The 10,652-nt window shown below is 29.6% G+C and overlaps 1 long non-coding RNA gene across 1 annotated transcript in view; it reads left to right on the forward strand.

Annotated features, from left to right (window-relative positions):
• LOC112679656 overlaps window positions 1–7,270 on the forward strand; it is a 37,130-nt gene extending 29,860 nt beyond the window's left edge. Inside the window, exon 3 of the long non-coding RNA XR_003148234.1 lies at window positions 7,203–7,270. This is a non-coding gene — a long non-coding RNA (uncharacterized LOC112679656). The remainder of the gene's footprint in view (window positions 1–7,202) is intronic.
• Window positions 7,271–10,652: the final 3,382 nt, after the last annotated feature.

The following is a 10,652-nucleotide window of genomic DNA, read 5'->3' on the forward strand; positions in this document are numbered from 1 at the left end:
TGCAAAATGAGAGAGTTATGTTCCACACTACAGGATACTTGAATTGTCGCTTTCAGTGAATTTAATTTAATTTTTATTTTTTTTTGTTCATGTAATTCGTCTACCATTTTATAAATTATGCCGGGTACATTGAACACTAAATGAAAAAATGTAGGTGCTTGGACGATTCGAGTATCATATAATAAGTTTTTACCGAAACAATACCTTTTTGTCCGTTAGTGATGTACACGTTTGAACGAGAATATAATCGGTTTATAATCGTATTTCTTGTTGTCCTTGTCTCCATTTACCAGTAAGCTGTGTGATTGTGTAAATCTAATGTATTTTACATGTCTCTTAAACGTTTTTCAACGGCAGTGTTACACAAAAACGGTTAAAAAAAAACTTCAAAAGTAAATTTTATTCGGAATATTAATGTTTACATAAACATATTAAAACGGATCTTAATTTTTTAAATAGTTTTATTCTTAGTGAAAACAGAATACTTACTTTTATTTTAATATACTCGTTAGATTAAATATTGTTACAATGTTTGATCAAAAATGTTTGATTTCTCACCTTTAAACACTTGTAAGTTTTAAGACATTCAGTTTATAGAGAAAACTATAATATTTAATATTATGATATTATTATATGTTGAAGTATATAATCGTTTTTAAGTACATACGAGACGCGTGAAATATCAGCATTTATCATCAGATCAACTTGTATAGAGTTCAAGGTTTAGCGTCTAAATTTTCGAAATTATATTTTTATACGTAAACAGAACTCGGCGATATCAAAAATCCAAAAATTAATTGAGAAGTCTATACCCATACGTATGGTACATAGTCAATTTTGTACCGTCCCGCAAGGTTAAGAAAAAATAATAAAATACGAGCCCATCTTATTAATTTACTATTATATGTGTACCAATACGAAAATCTTTAAATAATATTGTAATTTATTATAACATTATAATATTAATATTATAATTAAAATATTTAAATATTTAGAAGACATGTATGTAGAATACCATCACCTACGGCATATAAACATTAAACATCTATAAACATTAACATACGGGTTGAATTGATGAAATCGTTTTACACACGTGCGAACGCGTAAGTATAAAACTATTATTGTACATTGTGTACGCTTTCTGTGTACGTAAAATGTACGTACGAATATGAATCGGTTAAAATGATCGCAAGAGTGAAGACTTTATCTGTAACTACTGGTACGCGTGTATTCCCAAGAAATACCCATATAAACGTATACATATACTCGCACACGCACTTACAAACACACACACACACACACACACACACACACACACACATATATATATATATAATTTGCGGTCGTTAGGGGTAATACGGCGTACGCGTGCACACATGTGTTGTACATAATTTATCTGTATATTACATATTCGCACCACACGCACACGCACTATTATTACAAATTAAGTAAGAACTGTTGATGATGATTCGATAGTTCAATATGCAATTTAATGCGTCTTACATCTTAATGGGTCCATTAAGTTTCTCTCGGGATTCGTATAACCTCGTAAAACTCGGTAAATCGAAAACTCGACATTTTTTTATGCACGTTCTTCTGAAAAGTATTATCAAATCGACAGTTCATCGCTACACCAACTTTGTATCGTATATAACATACTCGGTTTCAATCGAACAAATGGCCCCGTCAGGTTATTAGTTATTACTTTTTTAAACGGTTACAGGTAACGTCCGGGGTTGGCGGTCGAGAACGAGCGGTGTGTATATGTATATTCGTGTTCAGTGGTCCCTCTCGAAACCGCGCCTCGATGGTTCGACGGGCGTTTTACTCGAAAGCACATGGCCTGTGGCACGCGTGTACAATAATAATGCACGCACAGGGACGGCGGAAGCGGCGGCGTCATCGGTGTTTTAATGTGAATACAACCGCGAAGGGATTACGTTTACACGCGCGCGTGAATACGACCCCTGCGGCTTGGCCGTATTATGTATACGTATATATTTTGTATCGTCGTTCGTTTACACGTCGCGACCCTCCGACGACGACGACGACGACGACGACGACGACGACATTATAATATAGTCAAAACGAGAGGACGACGAGGGAGCTGGAACACCCTCCGCGCGCGGGGACCGTGTACCGTGTATCGCGAGCACAGGGAATGAGAAGCGTTCGTGTTTATTAGTGGCGACAGATCGTCTACATATACATATATAATATATATAAATGTACGTATGTATAAAGTCGGCAGGCACAGCTTTTTGTATTCATTCTATGCATATTATACGTTCACGCTGCAAAGGGTCCGTGCACGGTGAGAGGGATTTTAATAATAGCCCCGGCTAATTCGGCGACGGCGGTGAACGACGGACCCTATATTGCCCATTTGTTTGCTAATCCACCAGACCGTCGTCGCCGACTACGACAGTGTCGTCGTTGTTGTACTACCGTTACACGCGTAAACCGCGTCCATACTTTCTCTTCCATAGCACTCGTCACACCCTTAATGCGTAGGGTTTATCTAGGGGTGATCGCTTTTCCATGGCCCTTGATGACCGTTGAACGGGTGTATGTGTGTGTGTGTGTGTGTGTGTGTGTGTGTGAATTTTACTTATACATACATGCACGAACGCGTATACATACATATAAATATATATTGTATATTTGTCGATAACGCACTTTTCTCGTGTGAAAAAATCACAAGTCAGTAAATACGAGTGTTGCGACCTCAAAACGAGATCAATTGAAATCCTTTATATAATGTTACAGCCGTAATCTGAATTTATAATTCATGTTGGCTCGCGCGTACTAATAATACCGATTACGAACCGTTGATCTTGGGAGAACAAACTTTTATTCTAGTCTCTCATCATTCGACGCTTTCGTGCATTTTTTTTCTATGAAAAGTCTTTAGTTCCAATGGTATTGTTTCAAATATATTATATACCTAGACCATAATTTTTGGTATAGATACCTCGGTCTGAATGTAAATTATGTGTAGCTACTACTTAGTGTTTCTCCTCCAAATCTAGTTATGTTATGTTTCGTTCTACTCATCATATACTAAGTAGTAGTATATTTTCGTAAGCATGCCTTTACTTTTAAAAACGCTCTTATGATTGTTACGTATGCGTATAGGCAGGAGTAATTTACTAATTAAGGTACAAACATGAACAGATAAGATTACATTTCGGCACCTCTTGGTGGATTTACCTTTATGGATTTACCAATAAGACATTAAATTTTATTCGATAGAATATTGTGAAAAAAATATATTTTTATTGTATGACAGTATGTGTATCATTAACAATTAGTTTATATTAAATTACACAAGTACAATATACTTGTAGTTTTTATACTAGATATACTTACATGAAACTATTATGTAGTAGTTGATTTACTATTCAAAGAATGTATGAAGAATGGATGTTTTTAATAATAATAATTATTATTATTTGAATTCATATTGTTATTTAATTTAGTTTAACCCATTCGTTGTGCAAGTTAGAATCACAAAAAAATATTAATTTATGGATACATAATATTATTATGGAATGTTATTTATTTATGGCATTTACTGGATGGTATATACATTTGCATAAAATAAGTATCTGATGTGGAAAATTTGGACCTTGATACAAGTTATATATACATGTATATACCTCAGACTTCATAAACCAAGAAGACTTCTCAAATCAAAAATATCTCTAAGATATAAATTATTTAATCAAATAACATTTCCACTATATCGTGTGTTACTCAACATAAACATCATACAAGTTTACTAATCAATAAACCTGCAGCTTCTCACTAATGATTTCTGGAATATAAGTAAGCAATCAGAAACTCAATATTCTAATGATCAAGCACCTTACATTCATTCTTATCATTATAATAAATTCAATAAAAAAAATCCTTTAATCACTCAAACTCAAATTCTCTCATTTCCAAATTTTCTTCCTGTATATTATCTGCAACCCTAAAAATTGTCTCAAATATAGGGAGCCACGTGACCTTCTAAATAAGACTTAAGGTGATTATAGCTAAAATTATTTTTATGAGTTCATGATTGGAAGTGGGGTCAAGGGACGCTCCTTTTCTACATGCTGTCATATCTGGTTTATAGATTGTTATCGCATTTGCTTATTTCATTATTATACTGAATTATTTTACTTAATAATATATCTTTATATATATATATATATATATATATATATATATATATATATAATGAAATGTAATAATTTTTATTCGTTTTACTTTGAATACAAATATAATATAATGGCGACCCTCATCAAAGTATCAATAAGCCATAAACAATTAGTTTTATAACATTGCCGTGTAAAATACTATAGGTTTGTATATTTGAATGAAGTGCTTTACAATACCTCTTCATTTCGGGCCACGTATTTTGAAGAGGTGTAAGTGTTTAATGTAAACATAATTATATGTGTATATGGATTATAATTATACATGCGTATCAAAACCTCTTCACGATTATAAAAAAAAAAAAAATAATGGAAAATCGACAAAAACAAATTATGTAACGCTAACGATAGAAAATGCGTATTAAACATACCAACAACAGGTATATATGATGTGATTATTGAACCATCGGTCTTTTAATTTAATCACGAGTGGTATTTATATATATATATATATATATATAGTCAGTGCTTGACATGGAGGGGGACGTAAGGCGACTGAGTACCCCAACTATATTATCAGGTAACCTAGCATATACCTATTATTTTTTAAAAAAAAGACCCATAAAACGGAACTTTATTTAAGTTTAGTTTTTACTAATATTTTTATAAAAAATAAACTATTTACAAATGTATACCTAAGAAAGTATTAATATTGATATAATGGTACATGATAAATGATAATAATCAAACATCAACATCGACAATTTTTGTTGACGTACACCATCACGTATCTATTGCAACTCGTATTACATTGAACGCTTATAGTTTATTATTTTTTTTTTTTGTTATAATTCGAATTTCGGGTTAATTTAGCCTCTTTAGATAAAAACCATACATCAGTAACTTGGTGAAAGGGTTTTTATGACGCCCAGGTGTCATGGTGAAAATGTTATGGATGGGTTGAATTTAGATGTGCAAAGATTGATTTTGGATAATTACGTATACAGCAAATTTTCAAGTTTGAACTTATCACCAACACGAAACACAAATGCAGTGGAGTGCGTGGTAATTGATAAGAATATAACACGACAATAAGATCAACACTTTTTATTTTTAGTTAATTATAAAGTAGAAAGGGGAAAAGCCTCTTAAAATTTGCTAATCTTAAGTTAGAATTGATAAAATATAAGTAGTTAGGTACTTCAATCTTTAATAGTTTTTAGTCTTCCTCAATTTATGTTTTTCAAAGCTTCATGGATAGTGTGTTAGAGAAAGAAATAAGTGGATAGATACTGAAATATTTGTTGTGCATTATGTTTTATAGATATTCACCATGCCACTGTACACTATATTTACATACTGTGGTTATGGTTTAAACTTTGAAAGCGATTATAACAAATTATGAAATATTCGTTTGTTTGTGGTAACATGTTTAAAGGTGTCATAAAAGGGTGAACCAGTGACGTCCCTAAACCTTTTTATGTGGGAGGAGCAAACTTTAAACATATATTCACAATTATATAATTTCTTAGTAAGATATTGAAAAAAAAAAAAAAAACAAAAATTTGAAGAAAAAAAAGGTCATGGGGGTAACTGTCCGATTTGCTCCCCCCCACCAGTGGGTGAACACTGGGGTGAACACGGTTATTTTTAGTTTTTAATTAGGTAGGGACGCAGACTTTATATGTGTCATCAGAGTACCTCTATTTTTTTTTCTAAATCACGCACTGTATATAGTGTAAGAAAGAAAAATTAAAGTGTTAAATATTATAATTCGGGCTCAAAGCGGCTGTATAATATGTATATAATATTTTTATTCTAAGTCGTATATCTGAAATATTCATACAGTACTGATTTATATTGCAGTATATAATCCGTGTGTGTGTGCAAGTTAATCACTTAAACGTTGTTTACAACTATTAATTATAAGGTTATAGTGTTTCGTCATTAAACGTTTAACTAAAAAAAATCGTTATTACAGCAACATAATTTGTCTGTACGTTGAAAGTTCTTAAACAGCTGCAATCGGTATTCGTTTAGTACACCTGTCTTTGCGGGTAAATACACATTACCTATAGATAGTTTAGGCAGTATCAAAAACGACTACACGTTGCAATATTACCATGGCCGTCAAGTAAGTCATTGTAATATGTTAATAAAAATACCGAGTATGAAAACTGGCTGTGAAACAGGTACGAGGTAGAAATTACTTATTTACCGATATAACATATTATCCAAGTACTTTAGCAAATGATTATTATTATTTTATAATTACACTGCGGAACGAAATTTACGCATTTGTTCGCAATAATATTGTTCTAAGTGGAATACGTTTATCATAAATTAAAAATAATAAAACAACACTATAATATCAACTTGTCCGTGTTTACGGAACATTTAATCATGGCCGGATTTTTTTTTTTTTTGTCGGAGTGGAAAATATGTCAACATCTCAACCCTACTTGTAAAGTCAGGAAGCCCCTTGTCATGTAGTTCACGTTAAAGGGAGGGTGGTTCATTGCCAGGTGTATACACATACCCGAACGTTTGAATAACACTGCGAGTACAACATATTTTGTAGTGTAAATTATATACCACTACGTCAGGCGAGTATGGGATATGTATTATAAGTACCTACTCTATACGTGTACCGTCGTCGTGGTCGTCATCGTGTACGACGAGTTTACACTACAAAATGTCGCTGTCAGTTCGTTTATTATAATAATATAATTATTATAATAATGTATAGTTGATGAATTTAATTCCAAAATGAACGGTTTGCCGTTCGATCGATCGCGGTAATTAAATACAACGTATTCGTGTAGTTGCGCGAGTACTCTATCGTATTTCCAGATCATATTAATTATTAATATTATTATAACAAATTCGTTTTTTTAATTTTTCACTTAGATACGTCTATTAATACACTTTTTTTCATACAAAATCGGTTTACATATCATTAAACGTAAAATTATTTTTACATCAATGGTAGAAAAAAAAACAATTGTTCGTGATATTGAACCAATAATTATATATTTTTTACTCTTTTTACAGATAAATATAATATGGCAAGACGGTTTGTAACACGAGGAAAGCACTTGAGTATTATTGTTCATCCCAACATATATATTAACACACACACATATATATACTATATACATATTATGAGTTTATACGAAATTAAATGAAATACATATAACCGTGCATGAATAAAAATATGTTATGAAAGTACCCGAGATCGGATTGTTATTGAAACATTTGAATATATTGTCGTTTGCGAAGAGTATATATACTATACCAGAGGTGGCGAACCTTTTTTGGTTCAAGTGCCAAATTTTTCTTTTTTAGGTTATAAAAATCGTTCAGGTAACCACAGAAAATTATATTTTCTAAGAATAAAAATAAAATTACAGATTTATTATATTATTTTTATTTAATTTTAGTCATTCTTAGTGAAATACAAGCAGCAATTGTTTCATCGGTAAAAATATTTCTTTCCTTCGATTTAATTAAAATTGTTATGGTGAATAAGCTTTCACAAACATAAGTTAACGAAAAATATGAAAACATAAGGAATAAATATTATCATTTTTAAAACATAGGTACCTATATAATTTGTTTCTTTGAATTTCTTATACCCAACATTTTATAAATAGTATAATTATTTTTTTGTCTACAATTTTTAATAATTTCAATTTTTTACGTGTGTCATTAAAATATGGTCAACGTGCCATCTTTGGCACGCGTGCCATAGATTCGCTACCCCTGTACTATACTATAGTATAGCTCATATACATCAAAACCGAATTCTTAATTGTAAATGATAGCAGTGCATTTGATATTTTATATATATTTCAATAAAGCAGCCCTGCAATAATTATCAGAAGAAAATGTTAGACACTAGAATGCTTACGGAAACATTTAATCTGTAGGTGACGTGTTTACATGTTTCAAGTATATGCATTTCTTATCGTACAGTCTGTTGACAAAAAAAATTAGCTTACGTTTTAAAAATATGATTTTGAATAATACGTTTAACACTTTTACATCTCGTTTAGCTGCGATCTGAATTTTTGTTTTTTTTAGTTAATTAAGATTCTGTTCATTGTTCATTATAAACAATATTATGATAATGAAACGATCACGAAGATTTTTCTTGAACTTGTAGAAATTCATTGAACAGTTATGGAGGTTTAGGATAGCCACGTGTTAATGTTGTAAACAGAGGTCGTTTGTAACTAGGAATAGTGGCTGTACCAGTGTACCTACATATGACTCAATAAACATATTTAATATGTAGGTGTGGATTATTACTTTACAATTTGATTGTGGAATTTTATTCTTCAGAAATGACTGTCATAATTCGCGAAAAATTATCTGTCTTACTAAATCTTGTCTAAATCTCTATCGTTTTAAAAAAACGATAAAAACATTAGTTTGATAATAAACTGATATTTATAAATATAACATTAAATTAAATGATAGATCTGGGTTATACATTTCTTATATTTCAAGCTATAAAAAATATGTTTACCTGGTTTATATTTAATGAAATACAAACGCTTATTATAAATTAACATTATTTCCAAGATATTTTTTCAAATTTCGTTATAATTAGAACAAGTTATAATTATTGAATTAATATCGAAGATAACTCTTTTAAAATATCTTCTGCGATAAATTTGAGGTTTTAAAGAAATTTAATTATGGCTTATGAGAATATTTTTATAATTGAAACTGCTTTAAAGTTTGATTAACGTAGTTTAATTAAAACTATTTATTTAATGGGTCTATTTCTTAATACCAGCAATTTTTAAGTTTTGATTTGTATCAAAAATATACGAACATATTGTAATATGAAGTAATACATCTTAAGTCTACTTATTATAATAATAAATAAAGGATGGAAGACTTCTATTAACAACATTAGTAACTTTAGTTCGGACGACAGTTGCATGCTTAGTAACAAGTAAAGGTTTGCTTAGTTATACATACATGAAACAAAAAGTAACCCATATTTAAGTAATTTATCATAGCATAATATATTAAATTACATGTATATTATAAGTAAATAGAATATGATAAATTACATTTATAAATACGTCAATACAAAGAAGTGATAAATATAAATCATGACATTGTTATTGGTGTGTTTACTGACAATGAAATCATTTTATTTTAAAAAAAGTAAATTATTATTACAAATTCGTTGATAAAGTTTTAAATAAATATTTGAAATATTCAATGGAGTTAAACAAAATGTGTTGGAGATGCGTCATATATAAAAACAAAATAAATAAAACTATTTGTTCTTTGTGTAATTAATGATTTAAAAACTACAGTTATTTTATCTATTGTATGATTTTTTTTTTAAGCAATTTAAAGAAATGATTATTTCATTAAAACTATTTGACACTTTAAATGTAATTCCAGTTGAATTATAAAAGTAAACAAGAGATAATGTTATGTAATGTTCACGGGAATTTTGATTATTGTTATTATTTATCAGTGGTTTTGATATTTTAATGAACTAATTTAAATTTTGTATCATTTACTATATTCAGAGTAATTAATTTATAGCAAAAAGCTTATTTTCCTCGTTAATTTATTTGTTTTTAAAAAAATAATTTAAAGTTATAATCGTGCTATACAATGGAGTAAATAAACTATTTTTACAATATTTATTATAATGATGTTATTTTATTTTTCTGGCCACATGTATCCTTAATTTTACGTTATCGACAAGCAAAAATCCTCCAAAAATGACCATGTTAGAACTGGTATATGGAATACGGAATCAGTAGTCAATTATTTATGAGTATTTTAATTTGTTGATGAGTTAAGTAGTGCACCAACAAATTGTGTCGCACATCCTCTGTTTTTCAAATCCGCTTGTACAACCTTTAAATACTTATTTAAATAAAATAGCAACTACGTGGTTTGATTTTATTATTACCGTAACAATTTTTTTTTTTTTTGTGTGTATGTTTGATTTCAAATCATATTAAGCTCTTTATACGACTATACAGATAAAATGAGTAAATAATGCTAACTTATATATATATTTATTTATTTTCTAAATTTTATGTTTTATGGTGTTTATTTTGCATAACATTAGTGAAATTCACTTTAATATGAATTTATTATTTTATGTCTTATGCAATTGTATTTATGAACAATAGTTTCTAAATACTTTTTAAAATACAACAAACCGTTTCACGTATATGCTTTTCACGAGTTTCATAGTAACTAACTAAATTATTTTATGGGCTAAACGCGACATGCTTAAATAAATGTAGCAAAACATATTTGTTGTATTATATACTCATGAATGATTAATGATATTGTATACAATGGTTGGTTGTACATGCAACAATAAAATACTTTTCACGATTCAAAATTATTGTTGGTTACAGGGGGATGCTATAAACTATGGCAATTAACATTTTACGGTATAAAATAGGTATCATACATAAATACGTGTTTATACATAACAAATATAAC

The sequence above is a fragment of the Sipha flava genome, unplaced genomic scaffold (assembly GCF_003268045.1).
Source record: "Sipha flava isolate LNK unplaced genomic scaffold, YSA_version1 165_pilon_pilon, whole genome shotgun sequence".
NCBI lineage: Eukaryota > Metazoa > Arthropoda > Insecta > Hemiptera > Aphididae > Sipha > Sipha flava.